We start from the raw sequence: 21766 nt of genomic DNA, 5'->3' as shown, positions 1-21766 counted from the left end.
GAGAGTGAATGGACTCTGCAGTAAGAGGATCCTGCCTACTGTGGGAGCTATATTGTTGGAGGGGAGGGCCCAAGCTTGTTTAGTTTAGTATTCTACAGCACAAAAAAATTGTAACAGTTGATTTTTTTCTTACACATTGATGTCGGGTCGTGGTCAGTGGGAGGAGTGCGGATACACCTTCTAATCCAACTATGGAGTGTGGTGGAAGATGCACTTGGGGATTTACAGGAGTTGTTTTTTATGGGAATGTTAGTGGCTATTATTTACAGTGGGGGGGCAATGCTGAGGGGAGCTCTTCTTATTGCAGTACAATCTCAGGGACATGTGATTATGTTGGGGTGAAGTGGAGTTTTGCTGTCCTGGGAAAACTTGTGCATGCAAAGAGTGTGGCTCTGGGGGGATGGTGATTAATGTAGGTACCTTGAATGCCAGAGGTCTTAACACCCCAGGAACTGCGATGTCTGCACTTACACATAGTGGGCCTGCAAGAAACGCGAATCTCCTAGCTAGGGACCAGACTCGGCTTAGGAACAAACACTTTCTGCACCAGTTCTTTTCTTCAGAGGCCAGTAAAAGGGTGGGGGCAATACTATTACATAGAGACCTGGGCATCAAGCACATTGCCACCAAAAGAGACACTGGGGGTAGATATGTAACGATAGGGGGTGAGATCCAGGGACGCCTAGTAACCATACTCTTCTTTCATGCGCCCAACACAGGTCAAGAGACCTTTATGCTGCAGTTCCTTCACAAATTAGAACTGGGGGACGGAGCAACCTAATTTTGGTAGGGGACATGAACCTGGCTATGGATTGAAGCAAGGACAGGTCAGGTCATGCGATGTATGCTACAACCTCAACAGCTTCAAAGTCGCTAAGGACCCATATAGCTGATTGCAGCCTTGTTGATTTATGGCGCACCCACCACCCTACTGACACAGCCTTTACCGATATGTCTCATGTGCATAACTATGGATAATGAATAGACTACATATTCATTTCGACAGGGCTGGCCAATCTGGCTGCAATCTCGACTATTCAGCCATGACTATGATTGATTTCTACGGGACTACCTGAAGGACAACCCCAAGGGAGACACTAGTGAAGGCATAAAATGGGACACCCTGAACACGATAGCCAGGGGGAACATCGTAGCAAGTGCAATGGCACAGAAGTGGACTAGGGGCCTAGTCGAAAGGGAGCTGTTGGATGAAGTTAGGGGCCAACCCACCGCAATTTCAAGCATGCTCATTTGGCCAATCAGCAGCTGAACCTGCTGAAGGTTCTGGCAGCGGAAAGGGTCTTGATGGGGCTGAGACACAGGTATTATGAGCAGGGAAACATCCCAGGCAAGCTTTTGGCTCATCTTCTAAAATAGCAAACAGGCCAGGCATGAATTCACATGGTGGGGGATGAAGAAGGCAAGGAATTGGGGGAGGAGGATAAGAAAAGGGACAGATTTTGCCATACTATGTACTATGAATCACTATATACATTGTGCTCCTGAACCGGGTAGCATATCTAGATCGGGTGGAGCTGAGTTTTGCAGTACAAAGGGAGCTCTTGGAGGCCCACATAGAGCCACAGGAAGTCCTCTGTGCTATTAAGACACTCAGATGGTCTCACAGCCGCATTTTATCGATCACTAAGTCAAATCCTGGTGCAGCCCCTTAGCAACGTGTTTAACTCCATACGGGATGGGGGAACTACCACAGTCTATGAGGGAGACACATGTGACCTTGACACCGAAGTAGGGAATCGACCCCACCCTCTGCTGCTCACATAGGCCAATTACCCTTTTGAATCTAGATGCAAAGTTATTTACTAAAATCTTGGCTTTTCCCTAGTCTGATCAGTCCAGACCAATCAGGTTTTGGTGGGGAGGGAGGGGCACACTGGACAACATTAAAAAGGTCCTTCACCTAGTTGATAAATCTAGTAGGAACGCGGCACACTCTCCACTACGAGTATTAGATGCCGAAAAGGCCTTTGACCGGGTCGAGTGGGCTTTTTAAGGGAGGTGCTTGGTAGATTTAATCTTGGTCCTCTGATGTGTCACATGATCATTTTCAACTACGTAGCACCAACTGCTTGATTACTTGTGAATGGGGCACTCGCTGAACTTATCATTTTGGGCAGGGGAACGAGACAAGAATGTCCCTTGTCACTGCTACTATTTGCGATGCTAATGGAGCCCTCTGCAGCCAGCATCCGGGCTAATGGCAGCATTTTGGGTATTAGGTTAGGAGGTTTCCAACATAAAATGCTCCTCTTTGCGGACGATGTTATACTCTCGGCCACTGAACCACTAACCTCCTTACAATGGCTAGCTGAGGAAATACACAAATACGGCCTGGTCTTGGGGTTCAAAATCAATACCTCCAAATTAGAAATGTTGGTTCTCAATATCCCAACACCACCAAAGGCGGTTTTGGGGCACTGAAGGTGGTTTTGGAGCAATCCTTTATGTATGCTTGGGGCCCCAAGATGGTGAAATGTTTAGTCAACAGCCCAGCTAAAATAGGAGAGCTCTTTGGGGTGAATTACCCGGCACTCATTAGAAGCATTAAGAGAGACCTGGACAGATGGGCTGATCTTTGCCTCTCCTGGTTTGGCAAAATGTCAGTCATAAAAATGAACGTCTTACCCGGGTTGGTAAATGTCTTCCAGGCCCTCCCCATCCCCAATTCCAGGCAACCCCTGCTGGTGTGGGATTCCATGCTAGTGCAGTTCCTATAGAGGGGGGATCTTCCAGGATCAATATGCATACTCTGTATGCCGATAAGGGTAAAGGGGGATTGGCGTTCCCCATACTTTGGGACTACTACAGGGCCTTGCAAATCAGGCCCATTATTTACTGGGTCCAACTGGTTTCACATAAGATATGGGTCAGCATGGAGCAGGCGATTGCAGGATGTCATATATAGACCCAACCCGGTGTCCCCCGACAGGCGAGAGCGCAGAGTTTATATGTCAACCCGGTTACACAGGGATCCCTAGAGGTCTGGGACAGTGTGACCAAGATGCAGGGGTCCACCACTTTCCCTTCCCCATTTACCCCTCTTCTCCACAATGAGGACTTCACACCAGGGCAACTAGATAGAGGATTTACCCGATGGATGGAAAAGTGGGTGGGGGAAATTGGAGACTTCTTCTGTAACAGAATGATCTGTAGCTTTGAGGACTTTAGGGCTACCATGGGGCTGGTGGAAGTGGACAGGTTTAGATACATACAGGCATTGGATCCTACACCCACCCAATGTAGCGGGAGCGACTAGACAGCTGACTGACTTTGAGTCGGTGTTCCAACTGGCGTCAGATTTCAAGGCACTAATCTCCCACCCGTACAACCAGTATTAACCAGTAGTAATCTGGGAGCAGGAGTCCCTCCTACTCTGCTGCGCATTGCTGGAGCAGTGTGCCTCTACTCTAATTGCGAGGCTTTTAACACCTTTGATTCTATTATCTGCATACTTCCCCCAACATGTGCGTAGTGCTGGAAACATTAATTTATCATTATCTATTTGGGGAAATCTCACACTCCGGATCACCTTTCTGCAGTAGACGAAGTTCCCAACTGTTTGTTTCACTTGTGAACCAACGAAGCCCGGCAAGCAAACTACCGCACCACCAACTTCAAAGATGGCTGCCGCCTGATCTTGTCGATCAAGCTACACTCCAGTCGAGCTGCTGCAAGCTGATTGGGTGCCCACTGTTTCATTTACCAAATCGGAATGCTGGCAGGCATAAACCGACCCTCCCACCAAAGGCCCGACAACTAAGGCTCCTGTCCGAGCCTAGACACACCATTCAGCAGTATTAACATGGGAACAGGAGTCCATCCTACTCTGCTGCGCGTTGCTGGAGCTTACTTCCTCTACTCTAATTGTGAGGTAAGCCTGATGGCTTTTAACACCTATAAATCTAATATCTGCATACTTTCCCTTAACATTTGCATAACGCTGAAAACTTTCATTTATTATTATCTATTTGGGGAAATCTCACACTCCGGATCACCTTTCTGCAGTAGACGAAGTTCCCAACTATATGTTTCACTTGAGCAACCTACCGCACCACCATCTTCAAAGATGGCAGTCGCCTGATCTTGTCGATCAAGCTACACTCCAGTCGAGCTGCTGGTAGCCTATTGGGTGCCCACTGCTTCATTTAAAAAATTTGGAACGCTGGCCGGCGTAAGCCGGCCCTCCCACCAAAGGCCCGACAACTAAGGCTCCTGTCCGAGCCTGTTGGAGCGTAGAGGAGCAAAACACAACTGCGCTAGTCACACCCCCATTCTCCTCTATCACCGCCGACAACTCTGGATTATACCATCTGCAAACCCGTAGCTGCTCCAAAGGCCTGACCCTTGCCTGCACCAGAAGTAAGAAAACCTATTGAGTTACGCCCATGCCCACACACAGCATCTACTTCCCTGACCCTGAATCTTGCTCTGCTACTGCCGACGCACGGACACGTACAAGGTTCTCTCCCCAACTTCCATTGCCTGAGTTCATTACACTTGCACGCCACTGGTCGTGACATCTGAGGCACATCCTCGGAACACAGTGTGGTTTGATTGTACCCTCCAAGCTAGTGGCCGCTATAAAGTAATCTTGCATGATACCATGTCCTTTGCTAATGATATCCATCATATATATCCAGGTATGCCCTTATAGGTTTTACAAACCGTCTGTGTATGCTGCATACCCAGATGTGCCCTCCCTGTATCACAGGCCCTTTGGCTACCCAGCAAATTTAGTTGTGTTCTGTATATTGTTGTCAGATTCCCTTTGGTGACCATTCAAATCTAGGTGTACTTTTTCCATGTACTAGAGGCCCATTGGCCACCGCTCAAAAATATGTGTGTTTTCTACATTTGCTAGAGGCCCTCGGGCCACCGCTCAATGCTAGATGTGCTCCTTAAATGTGTTAGAAGCCCCTTGGCTACCATTCAAACCTAGGTGTGCTTTTAACATTTACTAGACGTCCTGTGGCCACCACTCAAATCTAGGTGTGTTTTTTACATGTGCTAGAGGCCCTCTGGCCACCGCTCAATGCTAGATGTGCTCTTTACTTGTGTTAGAAGCACTTCGGCTACTGGTCAAATCTAGGTGTGCTTTCAACATGTGTTAGAGGCCGTCTTGGCCACCCCCCCCCAAAATTCAGGCACAACTTCAATCACAAGTCCTGCTCGCGCCCACGAAACTATGGAGACCTTTACCCATTTAGCTGGCTCTAATACCCCCCCAGTCCAAACACTCACACCCACTGCAAATGTGTTCCCCAACTCACATGCCATTCCACCCTCCCTGTTCCTTCCCAGGGTGCGTCCTTTCCCCTTGCCTAAAAACTTTCCAATTACCACACACATGACTACCTCACCTTTAAATACCAGTGACCCCCTGGAGCACAAGAACGAGCTGTCTGCACCCAACCCATCCACCTACACAATGTATAGCTTCACTACCACCCGTACCATAGACCATACGCCTACCCATCTCTCCAAAAAACCATGCTCCCTAGAACACAGAAACGCATGCCTAGCCTGCCGCCTTATTACATCTAAAAAAAAGAAAAACACTAATTACCTCCCCACCCATCGCACGTAGAAATGAACTACTCAATACCAGATTGAAAACCCTCCCATTGACCAGACGTCAACACTCAGCTATGCACATCAGCCTGCCTCCTACCTGTGTCACTCACACAAGCCTATATGAGGCTACCAACCCACATACAGAACTAAGCAAAGCCTTAAAATGCAAATCACATGCTGAGGAAAAACCATTAAAGCCCAACCCCTTGAAAACCACCACCACGGACAACGCAAAGACAGATACCACAACTTACATTAATGGAGCCCTTATTGATTCCAGATCTCTGTTAGCACACACCCTGGACATTGCCGACCTTATCACTGTCAACGACCTAGACATCCTTGCAATCACAGAAACATGCACCCAGCAGCTGGCTCTGCCCTCTCAATGGCCATCCCTGAAGTGTATATCATCCTCAAGAAAGACAGAACGCTCTCCAAAGGAGGCGGAGTAGTTATCATTGCCAAAAATAACCTTAGAGAGAAACCACCAACCAAGCCTTCCCATCGGGAGAACTGATTTCAATCAAAATATCCCTGTCTGCCACTTCCACCATCACTCTCCACCTACAGACCCCCAGGCCCTGTGACATCATTTGAGGAAGACATAGTGTTACTCCTCTCATCCAACACCAAGCCTCTGTCAAAAATCATCATATTGGGTGATTTCAATTTAGGTCTCAATAACCCATTAGACACCCAGGCTCTCGCTCTCGCTAACACCATTGAAGCACAAGGTTTCATCCACCGAATCTCCAACCCTACCGACGATAAAGGACATATATTGGACTGGCTAGCAGACTTCAACTGCATCACCAACATAATAGCCAACAACCCATGCACGTGGCCAGACCATAATGTCATACTATTTTCCATCAGCGCTGCAACCCAACCTAACACTCCCCCTCAATTCACCCCTGCGGCTCTCTCCAGAAATCATCAGAAAATCACCCCAGACAACCTACTCCCCATGCTACTACCAATAAATACTTACCCAAAGACCACTACCGATCCCACCTCCATGGTGACACTCTACAACCAAACCCTCTAGGTTGCCATTAACAAAGTTGCTCCTTTGGGCAACCGCAAAGCCAAACCCATAGCCCATACAAATCATGGTACCCCGCCAGCCTCAAAGACTTATGCACCAAAATAAAAGAACTGCCAAGAACGCTTGGAAAAAAATACCTACCCACGTAAATAAACTGCACTTCAACACTCTTGGTTTGGAATACAAGGAAGCCACAATTCAAGCAAAGGGCAACTCATACAATACAAGAATCAAAAATGCCAACTTGAGCACAAGAGAGCTCTTTACTATACTACCTGAGCTTGAATCACCGGCCCCATCCCCAGACCCCGGCATTAAGGATCTACCTTGGTGTATGAACATCCAAAATCCCCGAGTGAAAAAAATCACTCTACTCCAAAACAAAATCCAAGCTGAAAAATCAAAACTCGCCCCTGTCGCACAGCCCCCAGAAACAACCAACATGCCACCTACTTCTACCCCCAGATTAAAATTCACACCGGTTACCCCCGCTGAAACTACAAAAATCAGCAAAGGACTGAAGCCTTCTGGATGCCAAGGAGACATTTGCCCAGCCGCTCCGATCAAAGAATGAGCTGACAAGCTTGCTCCGCCCATTACTACTTTGAGCAACAACTCCTTCTCTTCTAGCAATGTCCCAGAAAATTTGAAAGAAGTCTGGGTACTCTGACTCCTCAAAAAACCCACACTGGACCCAAACTTCCCCACTAACTTTAGAAGCATCACAGCGGTACCCTTCCTCTTGACAATACTCAGCAGGGTAGCATACCTGCATATTCAAAAATACCTGGAAATCCACAACCTTCTAGGCCTCCGCCAATCTGGCTTCTGCCTGGATCACGGTCAGAAACTGCCCTCCTGGACCTCAAAATTCAAATGGACCAAATCAAAGCGAAAGGGGACCTGGCCATTCTCCTCCTACTTGACCTCTCTGCAGCATTGACCGAGTCAACCATAACATACTCTGGCAACACCTTGCCCTAGCTGCCCACTTCTCGACCAATGCCATAAAATGGATTGAATCCAACCACACCATGAAAGTCTTTTCCACCTCTGTAGCAGCCCCTCCTGCAACAGTCACCTGCAGAGTTTCTCAAGGCTCCTGTGTCTCCCCAACACTGACCTCCTAGATACATTGGGAGTCAAGTATACTAACTACGTGGACAACACCCAAATACTTCTACTGATCACTGGAAACCACGACACCGACTCCAAATCATTGAACACAATTTACCTCACCATTCAAGCTTGGATGGCACAACATGAGCTATGTCTCATTATTGGCAGTCAACACAGGCTAAACAACCTACCTGAATCCTACAAATCCTTCACCATTGATGGCAACATTATCACAGTAGCAAAAGAGGTAAAAACACTAGGAGTCTCCCTGGACTCATCACTCTGCCTAACAAGGCATGCCAATGCCATTGCCACAGCAGCGGCTTACACCGCCAAACCGATCACCGCCAGCAGACCTTTCTTAACCTCTGACAATTGCATCATCCTCGCCAGTGCACTCATTCTGTCGAGGATTGATTACTGCAACTCCCTCTTTGCAGGCTTCAATGCTAGAAACATCAACAAGCTACAAATATTCCAGAACAATGCAGTTAGAGCTGCCTTCAATATCCCTAAAAAAGAACATATCTCCTCTGCCAGGGGAAATATGTACTGGCTGCCAGTTCGGGATTTAATCAAATTCAAAACGTTATCCTTAACTCACAAATGCCTCTCAAACAGCACCCCAATCTACCTAGCTAGACAAATCTCCAAAACCCAATCCACCTAACCTACCCGCTCAGCCTACTCCTGCCCCCTTGCCATCCCTAGGATTAGACTGTAGAAAGCAGGAGGCTGCAGCTTCCCTGTTACCACAGCCAAACAATGGAATTCCATGCCCATGGTCCTGAGATCAGACCCCTCCCTCTGGTCCTTCCACAAAGTTCTTAAAACCTGGCTCTTCTCCCAAAACACCTAAACGCACTTCGACTATACACCTACTTGCACCTAGCACCACCACCCTACCTCCTTCTTCCTCCAACACCCATATCCCTTCCTGCTCACAAGATTACCGAAAAGCAATGTATCAACCATATCCAAGATGTTGTGTATGTTTGTTTGTTTATTTACTTATAATGCGCACCAGACCCGAGGGTTAACGGGCGCAGCAGAAAAAGACAGTGCGAGGCTTAAGATACAATGTTACAGAGGTGTACGATATATACATGGATGTACAATTATATACAGGTTACATAGAGGCAGGATATACATTGCTCCAAAGGTTCAAATACCGACTGTTTTACATATGTACAGGTGCTAGTTGGTATCCGACACTCTTCAGAGGAACAAGGGTGACAACTAGTTAATATCTAGGATATCTACTTAGGAGTTATTGTAGTGAATATCTGCTGGTAAGCTAGATGTCAGCAGCTTTCAGGAACTTTATATATTCTAATATGAATTTTTTCGAAAGGGCTGATCCACTCGTAAAGTATAGGGTAAGGAGTTCCAGAGTTGGGCTGCTCGGACCTGGAAGCTGCCTCCCCCAGCCTTAGCCAACCTGAATCTAGGTATGATAAGGCAGTTGGCATTCAGTGTTCGTGTGGGTCTAGTGGAGCTTCTCTTGAGGAATTTGTTCGTAAGATAGCTAGGTGTGGCATTGTGCAATGCTTTGTGAACAAGTGATGCAGTTTTTAGGTAGATTTAATTTTTGGGTAGACAGCCAGTTATTGTGGCGTCTGATATTGGATATATGTGCTCTTTTGGGCACACCCATAGCAGCTCGCAGGGCGTTGTTTTGAAGAATTTGTAGTTTCTGAGTGATGGATTTATTAGAGCCGATGTAGAGGGCATTACAGTAATCGAGCTTGGATAGAATCAAGGCTCTGGCTAATATCATGCAATTGTTATCTGATAGAAAGTGTTTTCCTGCTCTGATAGGCTTGCAGGTGTAAGCAGTGGCAGATGCCAAGGTCTTCACCTGTTTGTTGAATGAAAGGGTGGAATCCAAGTAGAAGCCCAGTGTCTTCACTTCTTTGGACACCTTGATGATGTTACCATCAATCACAAATGAGCGATAGTCTTGTCCTAATTTTTGTAGGTTGGAGTGAGTCCCCAGGATGATAAGCTCCGTTTTATCATCATTCAGGCATAGTCCGTGGGGAGCCATCCATGCCTGGATGATGATATACACCCTATTCACCAAGGCCAAATCCTTATTGTAATCCCCAGAAAGAGGGAGGAGAATCTGGGTATCATCTGCATAATTAGTGTAGGTGATACCAAGATGGTCCAGATCATTAAAAAGGGGCTTGGTAAATATGTTGCATAGAGTAGGGGAGACGAAGGAGCCCTGCGGGAGTCCGCATAGGATGGGGATCGGGTCAGCTGCTGCTGAAGGGGAGAACACCCTCATCGTCCTGTTGCTGAGGAAAGACTCAATCCATGTTCTGGCCTCGATCAAGAAATGTGCAGCTGAATCTACCACAAGGTCGAATGCAGCTGAGAGATCCAGCAACAGGAGGAGAGCCATTTTGCCTTTATCACGTAGGTCGTCTATTTGTGCCTTTAGGTCAATGAGAGCAGTCTCAGTGCCATGTTGGGGCCGGAATCCTGATTGTCGTGCTCCTAGGAACTTATGTTGTTCCAGGAATTTTTGAATCTGGGTGTAAGCAATCTTATCCAAGATTTTAAGGAGGAAGGGTACGGTTGTGATTGGGCGGTAGTTTGTGGGGATGAGAGGGTCTAAGGTAGGCTTTTTAAGCAAAGGTAGTACCCAGGATTGTTTTAAATTGGTTGGTACGATCCCTGATGCGAATGAGGCGTTGACCAGTTTTGAGATAAAAGGGGCGAGATCTTTAGCAGCGTCTTTTATGAGCTGGGCAGGACAGGCATCACCCTGGCAGTTAGAAGGTTTGAGAGTGAGGATAACTTTCTCCACCTCGAGAGGGGAAATTTTGGAGAATGTGAAATGTGGAGCTGGGTCCTGATCCTTGGGAGGAGAGGCTGTGTTTGCAATGATGGTGTAATCACGATAACCCAATGGTGATGTAATTAATGTAACTAATGTCTCTAACCTATGCAAGCAACTTCTGTAACCTAACACCTATGCAAGTAGCTAATGAAACCATCCTTCTTAAGCAAAAAGCACCGAGATGCCTCTGGGTTAGGTGCGCTATACAAATGTCAAAATAAATCAATAAATGCATCAACGCACTCTCCACCCCTGACCGAAGATCGTACTGTGAGGGCTGGGAACGAGAGCTGGGCCAACCACTTTCTGGGGAGGAGTGAGAAGTGGTTTACAACAACACTAGGTCCCCGACTGGCCGAGACTCAGCTAAGACTTTACTGAGGTTGTTCAAAACTCCATCTCGCCTGCACCTTAGTCACCCAGGTAACTCTAAACTGTGCTGGAGTTGTTTCAAGGAAAAAAGAACATTTTTGCATGTATTATGGGGCTGTCCAATGATACAGGACTACTGGTTGGAAGTGAAATCTAAGATAAGGGATATCTTGCAGGTGGGTGTACCAGATGACCCGGTGTGCTGTGTCCTGGGTCTCTTTCGTTCCGAACCGCCGGCAGGTATCATGCCTGAGCGGAACCTACTGACTCATTTACTGTTGACAGAAAAATTGGCTATCTTCCCGCTCTGGATACACACAGAGGTCCCCCCTTTTGTCGTATATGCAAAAAAGACTTCAATGCCCTCTCGTGTCGCAGAGACTAAGGGCCCTGAACCACATAGACATAACCTGGACTGTATTTGTTGTAATGCATGCCAACCACATTACTAATGTTTCTGTATTGGTTGTTGTTTTCTGAGGTACTACTGAAGGGTATGGGGGAGGAAAGGGAAAGCAACATACATTGGTGATGATGTGATATATATGAAGCTCTAGCTAGGAGCCAGATTTTGTTTTGCATGTTCTACAAAAACCAATAAATGTCTAGCTTTTAAAAAAACATGAGACAGAGTAACTATGACATTAAATAATAATTACTTTCCCTTGCACATGTCATAGTAAAACAGTGTATGTATAAAAACAGTAAAGGACTACAAGTTCACCACTCCCTAGCTAAAGGTCTGTCCACCTGGTGGAAAACCCAAATAAGTGGTTTAGAGAAAAAGCAAGCCCTAGACAGTGATACAAATACCTATAAACAGTCATGATCAGGGCCCAAAATGGCAACTCATAAATAGTCACTGTAATCCCACCAATCTCTAATACATAGTAAAGTTATTATTACACATATAGACCACATACTAGATACAGTACCTAGAGCAAAAGCGATTAACGATTTCACTACAAAGCCCAGAAGAGCCAAAAGTCAGAACAGGGTTAGGCCTACATTATGAGAACTGAATGTTCACATCAATCTGTAGGAACTAAAATGCCACAGAATAACAAGCAGTTACATATTGTAGCCTAATACAGACGTGTGGACAAGAGGGTAATGGAATGATTTAAAAATGCATAATAAATCAATGGCATCAGCTAAAAGGTCAGTCTTTTGTAGAAAACTCCAGAGCTAAATGTCAGTGTTCAGGTAAGTGGCTTCCAAAGTCACTTTAGTTGAATGTAAGTGTTGTTGGAATGTTCCCCATGGGAATGAACAGGGCAAATCCAATAGGTAGAGCCATGGTTAAGGGGATAAGGCACCAGAGGAGAACCCTAACAGAGAGCTCCCATTCCAGATTAGTGACCCAGAAGACCTGGGAAGGGAGCAAGGCAGGATTCGGGCAAATGGAAGTCAATAGTAAACCACGGTAATGATGATAAGGATTTTGTTGTTTTTATAACGCTTACGCCTAAGCGCTGTATCGTGAACATATTTATATACATTAATCATCCCAACCGCAGTTGGTACTCATTTATCAACCTCGGAAGGATGAAAGACTGAGTTGGCCTTGCCAGGATTTGAACCCTATAACTGCAGGTCACAAATAGATCGGAGCAGCAAGCGCTCAACCCGCTAAGCTATCTTACTGGGATGCCTGCAGAACCCCACTAATACAAGCCCCAGGGATCCATAATGGGAAATCTGATGAATAACTAAGCAGCCCAGGAGTAAGTACTCACTGTGCCCGGTTCAGAGAAATAGGCTGAGGAATGGCAAATTAACCCAATGAGTACAAAGGTTATTTTACAGAGCGAGTTACAGGATCTCATACCCAACGACTTGCACCCTAGACCAGCAACAACATAGATGACTCAAAAGAAGACTAATCGTCTCCCCCTTCTCAGAAGGGTGAGCTACTAGCCAGAATCAATGATGCAAAAGGCACCAGGAAGGTGTAGAAGCCCAACCAAGCAGATCTGGATGGTTCAGAAGGCACAACTGAGCAGTCAGCCAGCAAGAAACAGTCCCACAATAGGGGCAACAGTGGACCCAACTCAACACAGCCCAGGCTAATAGCGGAAGTGTGGTAGTGATATCCCACCACCATTCTAGGCGAAAGAGGCACCCTACCACAAGAGGGTGAAACGGGAAGACACTGTTAAAATGGTCCCGTAATAGTCCCAGCACGGGACATATGATCCGTCTACAGAGGAGAACCAGGAGGAGGACAAGGAACAGCCCAAGAAGGATATCCAGCAACCAAAAGATACAACTAGAGCGAGCGACAAAGGATCCAGGGTTCCACCAGTATGGCCACACCTAGCCCTAAAATTCAGCATCCTGGCTTTGCAGCCCACTGTAGAGAGGCAGATGTCCACATCATCAATTGTGCCTCCTCACCACCATCATTTTGGAAGAACAACAAAACACTGTGCATGACTCCATGTTTTGCTTTTGCTGAGCCACGTGAGGAGAACACTTACTCTTACGTTTCCCCGGCCCCAGGCAAAACAAGTTATTGGACAGGCAAGAAATCACTCATAAACTAATTTTTATAATAAAACAAATGGCTCATTATAGGCCCTTTATTCACACAATATATGTATATATGAACTTAGCATACATAAACATACACTTATATATATAGAAATATAGATATAAATTGCTTCACCGTTAGTAAAGATGCAGAAGACACCTTCATCTTGGCCACTACAACACTGCTTAGTCCCCGAGTAGGTAGGCGAAGAGCTTACTCATGGTAACGGGGTCTGAGGCTAGACTGCATCACCCGAGGGTCCGAGTTCTAACTAACTTTGCCACAGAACGCCCGCTTCTTTATGGGGGGCATATCCCCACCCTTCACAGTTGTGTCTGCCCTCGGCCGAAGAGCAGATCATAAGTGGAAGGGGCAGAGAGTGGAAAAAAAGCATCAGGAGTGGAAAAAACCCAGCACCCCTCTCCTCGCATTCATTCCCAGAACCCCTTATCATGCACCTGCAGGACGCTCCGACTCCCTTCCCGTATTCGTCCTTCAGTGGACAATACCATAACTATTCTCCATAGCAAGTCTACTCAGCAATAATATTTATGTCGTTCCCCGACCTTGCTCTGCTTTCGTAGCTGAAATGCTCGTTTATTCTGCGAGGCCCGCAAAGACGGAGGCTTTTATTACCGTGATGGGAGATGAGTGTTCAACTGGCTGCACACCAACGCCATGTTGTTCTAGCTCACATTTCGCACAAGCATTACACACCATGTATCATCCCAATGCTGCATCGAAGATATGAGAGACTTATGTGCTCAGACAACCGTATCAAATGTACCCTCGAACTGATGTGGTAGGAGGATGCCACTGACACCACTGAACATAGAAGTGCTATAAGTGAAATCTGACGAGTGTAAAGTGACATCATAAAGAGAAGACAAAAGGACGCACTAAAACGATATGCGAATACTTAAAGAACGAAGATGTGACTGAAGTAACAAAGTGAACATTTATGCAAATGTGAAGAAATCATATACACCGAGAGGATAAGTGAGAAGAGATACAGTAGATGTATGTACGCAGAAACGTAAGGTAGATGAGATATATAGAAGCTTGCTGCAGTAGAAAGTATAACACGGGTAAAGCAGTCACAATGAGAAAATGGACGTTGACTCTGTATAAATAGTAAGTGAGAAGCCTGAAGCAGAGAGGCCAAGGCTGCATAGCTAACAGGCGCTGGCAAACAGCTTTGTGCAAAGAGCAAAACCTATTTGCTTGGCTCAGGATCAACAATGCTATAGTAAGAAGCAATTGCAAGGCACAAAAGGAAACAAAGAGGATAAGCAACATATGCACTGCATGTTTCTCTTAGGTTAAGCAAAGGAGTGAACATTTGCAAGTGCCAAGTATTGAACAATCAAAGATGCAGAAAGCATATGCAAGACAGAGCAACCAACTCTCCAGAGCGAAGAGGAGGACTACCACTCAGTATAATTGAATCAAATAACACTAAATAGAAGGACAGGATGGACAAAATCATGGTCTCCTTACACGTGGTGCAAGACCAGAAAACAAAAGCCTATTCATTAAGCTCCAGACAAAGATAGCAATGTAGCCTCACTCCCTTTAAAGTTACGAGGAAGAGAACAGTCAGTAAGGTTAACTACAAAGAAGAAGCCTTGCCTTAGGGGCTAACTGATGAGAGATGGTAGGCGAATTGGCCAAGTGGGCAGTTGACGGACGTTGTTCCCAGCACCTGGGTTTTGTTTTGCTTACGTGCTGCTAACGCGCCGAATGTCCACGGTTGAGAGAGAATACCAACCAATCATAAGGGCCTATGCAATGATGGACTATACATTGTTGCAGAAGCCAATCCGCTGCTGTTATACTGCTATTATCTCTATTATACACAGCTAATGGTAGTTCAAGGTGTGCCTGCCAGATAAGGGGCAGCAATTAATGTTACTAACACCTAAATAAGCTATAGGTATATATGTTCCCCCAACCAATCCCTCCATCCAATAGGTTTTACTGTTTGCCACGTACGATGATGTCATAGCTGACATACATTGAGGTATAAAGCTTTTGTGTAACCACAATGTATTTGAGAGTGTGCAAGCTGCAATTTGCTCACCAGCTTTGCCTACTTTATTGAGCTGAACATAAAGTAGTTTTTTGCTATATTCTTTGGATCTGTCTGGTTATTTGGGTCTGAAATCATTTATTGGTAATTTCATCTGCCACTTGGAATGCTCCAGGTGCTACTGCACACCACCCTCCAGCAATTGAGGTAAGAAACAGCAGAATTGATTGAAGAATGCACAGGCTCTCTCATAGAGATGCACATTCACTCATGGGCTGGTTTAAGCCAACCCTGAAATCACACACCATGCAGACAAACAACTGTTGTAAAAACGGCCAAACACTTAAGTCATTGTATGCAGGTTGTTTAGTGGGCTGTCTGGGGCAAGGAACCACTCTAAAGTAGTCCAAACCATTACAGACACTGAAGGGCTGCGCTCAGAGTGAGCCCATGGATGCACAATAGCCATGTGAGGCCGTCCTTCCAATTCCCATGAAAAAAGGGATGGATCAAAACAAATTGGCTAAGAGTAGGACTTGACACATGCGTTAGTACCCCAATGGCTACAATATTGTATGTTTACCATATGGTACTTTGGGCTACTAATGTAGTAACATTGGATGCACCCCCTGGTGAAGCTAAAACTGAAATAGATCTGCCTTCAGCCTGCTCCGGTACACAAGTGTAGGGTGATATATTCACACTAGCATCAAAATAGGCTGCTCAAAAAGTACCCACTCTTAGGAGGACAGCATAGCAAAAAGAGTTGCATTGGCAGGGGAACTTCAGTGGCAGTCCCTCTGGACACAAAAATAAAGTCAAAGATCCAAGAAAACCAACAGAAAAATGCACAAGGTTTAGGGGTCCCATACAATGGCACAGCAGAACCTCCAAAATGGAGGTTGATAGGTCAGGGGATTTGGTGCCAAGCTCACAGTGCCTTGAGTGATGTAGCATCCCAGCTTCCTTTCTTCTGCCATGCTGAATTTCAGGAATTTTGCACCTAGATCTTTGGCATCTAGCACTGTGTCTTCCAGGGGTATAGGACCCAGATCACTGTGCAGTGGGGGGCCTCGTGAGTGTCTGTCCAGCTTGGCTATACTTGCTGGCCAGCTCCCTGCTTTATGCTCTCTGTTCATCTATCATTACTAACAGCTTTTCAAAAACAGTTTCCTCTACACAGTGTCCTCACACTCTCAAAGTGTTGTTTCTATATGTACAGCTCACTCCAACGCCGATTATCTCGGTTTTCACTCTGTGCTGGGCCATGACTTCAAAAGACCAGCTGACCATTTTGAAGTGGCGCAAGTCCTAACTCTCTTTTGCCATCAATGCTTTTTCTCTGTGAAATATATCTTTTCTGCCTCCGAGTCTATGAAGTTGCTTATCAGGCTCTGGGTAGGTTGGGTCGGGGATGAACACTCGGGTGGCTTGTTTACAGGCTGCTCTCCGAGAAGGTACACTAGACTTTAACTCCATATGCGCTTTGTGAGGTTTTGCTCGGTTCCTCGAACCGACAGAGGCACATATCACGCGGGAGCCATTGTAGAGATAACCTGCTTTATTAACTATCAGGCATGAACTGCCAAACCCCTCAACCCCCTCCCACACCCCAACATCACTTCCCGTGTGGCGGGAAGAAGGACCGCAACGGCGGTCCGTCCACCTAACGAGGTGGACGGGCGGTCTACCCATAGGAACAACATGACATCTCCCCCCTTTTTAACGTGCAAGGTCCTTGTCTCTTTTCACTCCATTTCCTCAATGAGTCTGTGAGGTTTTATACTGCTTCTCTGTGGCCTGCCTGACTTTCGCGGGGTCCGCCCCCTTTCTTCATGTTGCATTATGCTATTGTCGCTGTCATAGAGATGCACCATCTCCCAGATAGGGGGCGTCTCGCCCTCTGTCATCGTCACTGTCTTGCGCTCTGTCCTGTGCATCTTGCGGGTGTGTTGTCCTAGGCTTGAAGTGTGATACGTTCCGAGTTACTGAGGATTTGTCCATCCTTTGTGCTGTGATCACCGTTCCTTTCCTCTGTATGACGGTCAGCGGTTCTTTTGCGAACGTGGCGTCCTCCTTTCTTTGCTTCGGCTGTCGCACCAACACTTGGTCCCCTGGTTCGATGTTTGACTCTTGAGCTTTCCTTTTATGATCAGCAGTCTCCTTCATCTTGGCTTTTGCTGTGTCGTCTTTGGCTCGGGCCTCCTGTTCTAACGGCGTGGCCTCTGCTGAGTGGGTGTCTTCCGGTAGCCTTGCTCGATAGTCCCTGAGGAACTGATAAAGTGCTTGTTCAAAAGGTTTATTGAGTATGGCTGCTATTTATAGAGTTTGCTTGATGTTGGACATGAATCTTTCAACCATGCCATTCGCCTGAGGCCATCTGGGCGATATTCTGCAGTTTTGGAACCCCATGTACTTTGAAAAGTTCTCAAAGTCCTGACTCATGAATGGTGCTCCGTTGTCCGACTTTATGATCTTGGGTATTCCATACGTGGACAACATGCGGTCTAGTGCTGAGATGACGCTCGAGGCAGCGGTGCTGTCGATAATTTGAGCCTCTTGGAATCTTGAGTGTTCGTCTATTAGCACTAGTGCCGTCTCTCAGTGGTCCTAAGACGTCTACCGCTAATTCCTCCCACACGTGTCCCGGTAGGGACGACATGTGTAGCGGATTTGGATGTGGGGGTGGTGCCACTTGTGCGCACGTCGGGCATTTGCCCACTATGTCTTCCACCATTGCGTCCAGCCTGGGGAACCACACTTTCTGCCTTAGTAGCCGTTTGGTGGTTACCACCCCTCGGTGACTTTCGTGCGCTACGTGTATCATCCTGGCTCGTAGCGATTTCGGGAGGAGTACTTTGCACCCTTTTAGGACTACGTGTTCAGCGACTATGGAGAGTTCATCTCGGGCTTGGTCTATGTATTTGACGTCTTCTTGGACATCCTCCGATTCTTGCCTCGCTTGCTGCCGCATATGTGCTCTCCTTTCTTCTTGTATGCAATGGCGTATGATGCGTAGCGCTGGGTCCTGCTCCGATTGTGTGATTATGTCTGCCCATCCCACGGGCAGCGGTTGCAAGTGATGGACGACGTAGTTGAGATATTCATCTGCAATGGATGGTTGAGGGCTGGCAGATCCAGTGGGGTGTCGAGAAAGATAGTCTGCCGGGTTGTCTTCTTTGCCCGGGCGGTCTTTGATGGTAAATTTGTAATCCTGTAGACGTAGGCCCCATCTGGCTATTCTCGGAGGCATTCTTGATTTTGGATCTCCGTAGATTGTGAGTAGGGCCTGATGATCCGTTATTACGGTGAACTCCTTGCCATACAGGAAGAGGTGGAAATACTCACATGCCCATACTACCGCCAAGCTTTCCTTTTCTGCCTGTGAGTATGCTTGTTCTGTGGGGGTTAGGCTCCTGCTGGCGTATGCCACTATGTATACGTTTGTGGGCTCCTGGTGGTCTATTTGTGTTAGTATGGCACCCAGGCCAACGGGGCTGGCGTCGACGATTACTTCCGTGTGTCGTTTAGCATGAAAGTAAACCATGTCCTCCGCTTTTGTGATGGCGTCCCGTATCTCTTCGAATGCCCTCCGAGAGTCTGTGGACCATGTGTAGGGTTGGTCCTTCCGAGTTAGTAGGCGCAGGGGGTTGCTGATTGTGGCATAGTCCTTGTGGTACCTGGAGCAGTAGCTGGCCAGTCCAAGGAACGACCTAAGCTCGGTCGCGGTGGTTGGGGGTGCGGCTGAGTTGAGGGCAGTCACTTTGTCCGGGTCCGGCTGCATTCCTTTGCTGGAGAATATATGACCGAAAAATCCTAACGACCCTTTCCCAAATTCACATTTGGCTTTATTCAGCATTAATCACGCTGCTTCCAGCGCTTCGCACACTCTGTGAAGAGCTGTGTCATGCGCTTCCTTCGTCTTCCCATAGACCAGAACATCGTCGGAGTAATTTAGGCAGTTCGGTACGTGTCTGATGACTCTGTGTATTTCTTCTTGAAAAATTTTGGCTGCAGAAGATATCCCGAAGCTGAGCCTTTTGTACTGGAATAAGCCCAGGTGTGTGATGAAAGTCGTTATGTATCTGGATTCGGGTGAAATTTCAATCTGGTGGTAACCTTTTGTGAGATCCAGTTTGGAGAAAACTTGTGCCCCTTGGAGGAGGTAGATCATATCAGTGATCCGGGGCGCCTGATATCTCTCCCTCTCAATAGCTGCGTTTGCCCTCCTCATGTCTACGCACAGGCATATCGATCCGTCGGGTGACTTTTTGGGACGGGAACAATGGGGATACCCATGGAGTGGGACCTGATACTGGTTCGATGACGTTAAGTTTGATGAGCTTGTTTAATTCTTCTTCTACTTGGTGTTGAATGTTCACGGGTATCCCTCGATAGTGTTGGGCAACTGGTGGTATATCCGAGTTTATGTGCAGTTGTACCTTCCTGTGTTTCAGTTTGCCCAGCCCTTTGAATAGGTTTGGAAATGTTTGTTCTATCGCATCAGGTCTGGCAAAGTATTTGTGGGCCATGAGTTGATACAGTATGTGCACCAGACCCATTTCGACGGCCGTCTTGAAACTGAGAATGCACCCACTATTGGCTTCCGTCATTAGGATGTGTAGAGGAATATTTGCTGCATGCGATTTGTGTACGCACCATGCAGATATAGTCCCTTTGCAGGGTAGCGGGGTGGTGGCGCTGTATGGGTAGATGTCCACTGTGGCTTTTCTGATTTTTGGGGGGCTGACCAGCGAGTTGTATGCCTGTTCACTTATGATGTTGACTGCCGCCCCAGTGACGATGAGGAATTCAAGCGGGGTGTTGTTAACTTGTAATGTGAGCGTGGGACTGTGTTGGGTGTCCGTGGCATTGTTGAGCCCCCACACATACCCCTTCTTTCGTTGGTCTTCCTCTGATGACTGAGATTCACTGCCGGACGGAGATCGCATTTCAATGTAACGGACGAACCTTCTCCTCTGAGATCGTCTGGATCAGTCTGATGATTTTCTGTCTACTCTTGCATACGAGTTTCTTCAAGTCCTGTCCTCCCGTTTCAGTCCCATTTGTTCTTCTTCCCCCCTTCCCATGGGTGGGCTAAGCCGTGAGCTTCTCCTTCTTTCGTGTTGTCTTGGTCTGTTGGTTACAGGTCCCGGCGCATTCTTGCATGCGGCTCTGTAGTGGTCCATTCTGCCGCAGGTGGCACATTTTTGTCCAATGGCGGGGCACTCGCCTATGTGTGGATATTCGTATCCGCATCGGTAGCATGTGGCGTCTGTGTGTTTTCCGCTATGTGAGGGGGCAGCATAGAGTTTGTTAATGGCGTCCGGATTGGATGATGGTTGTTGGATGGCGACCTTGCCTAGACTATCCAGCTGCGACTCTACAGCCGCCTCCATTCTGGATAATGCAGGGATTTCCTCTAGGGATCTTTGCTTTTGGAGCAGTTGTTTTCTGAATGATTGCGACCTGCAGCCGGCTATGACCTGGGATCTCAATGCTTCTTCATTGGAATATTTGTGAAATTCACAGTATTTCAGCTTGATGCGCAAGCGCATCACGAAGTTGTCCAGCGATTCTCCTTTTTCCTGTCTGGTGGTGTGGAATACGTGTCGCTCATAGTCAATATTGGTGTGGGGGGTGAAGTATTCAGAGAGTTTTCAGTGTAGTTCATCATACGTGACGGTGTCTACGTTCATCAGCTCCCCTGCTATGTCCCTGACCTCTGGGCCTACCGTCATGAATAAGGTGTTCTTTAGCCTTGCGTCATCAATTAGACCGATTGCCCCCGCATAGAACTTAAAATCCCTTAGCCATATAATCCATCTGGGTCCCAGATTGGAAGTGTCCCTGACATCAAATGGGCCGGGTATAGGCAAGTTTTGCGAGTTGTTACCTGATCCTTGTGCCTGTTGGGGATCATCTGCGATGGCTCCTGCACCTCCTGATGACGATGCCGCTGGACCTGCAGGAGATGACATGGTGTGGATGGCTTGCTTGATTCAGGCCGGTGCTTACGTACTGTCCGGGGCTCGTCTTTGCCCTGTAATATCTTGAGGTGCTGATAAGCTTCAGCCTGCATGCACGTGCAGAGTGTGGCTGTGGTGGGGGCGCCCAGTCGTTCGTGACAGACTTTTCTTCCTTTGGAGGGTTTCCCGCCGTTTCCTGGTTCCCTCGCTGTCGCAGGCATCGTGTGATGGATGGGGG

This window comes from Ambystoma mexicanum, chromosome 2p (assembly GCF_040938575.1).
Source record: "Ambystoma mexicanum isolate Mex_15411 chromosome 2p, UKY_AmexF1_1, whole genome shotgun sequence".
Lineage (NCBI taxonomy): Eukaryota > Metazoa > Chordata > Amphibia > Caudata > Ambystomatidae > Ambystoma > Ambystoma mexicanum.
This window is presented reverse-complemented; position numbering follows the sequence as displayed.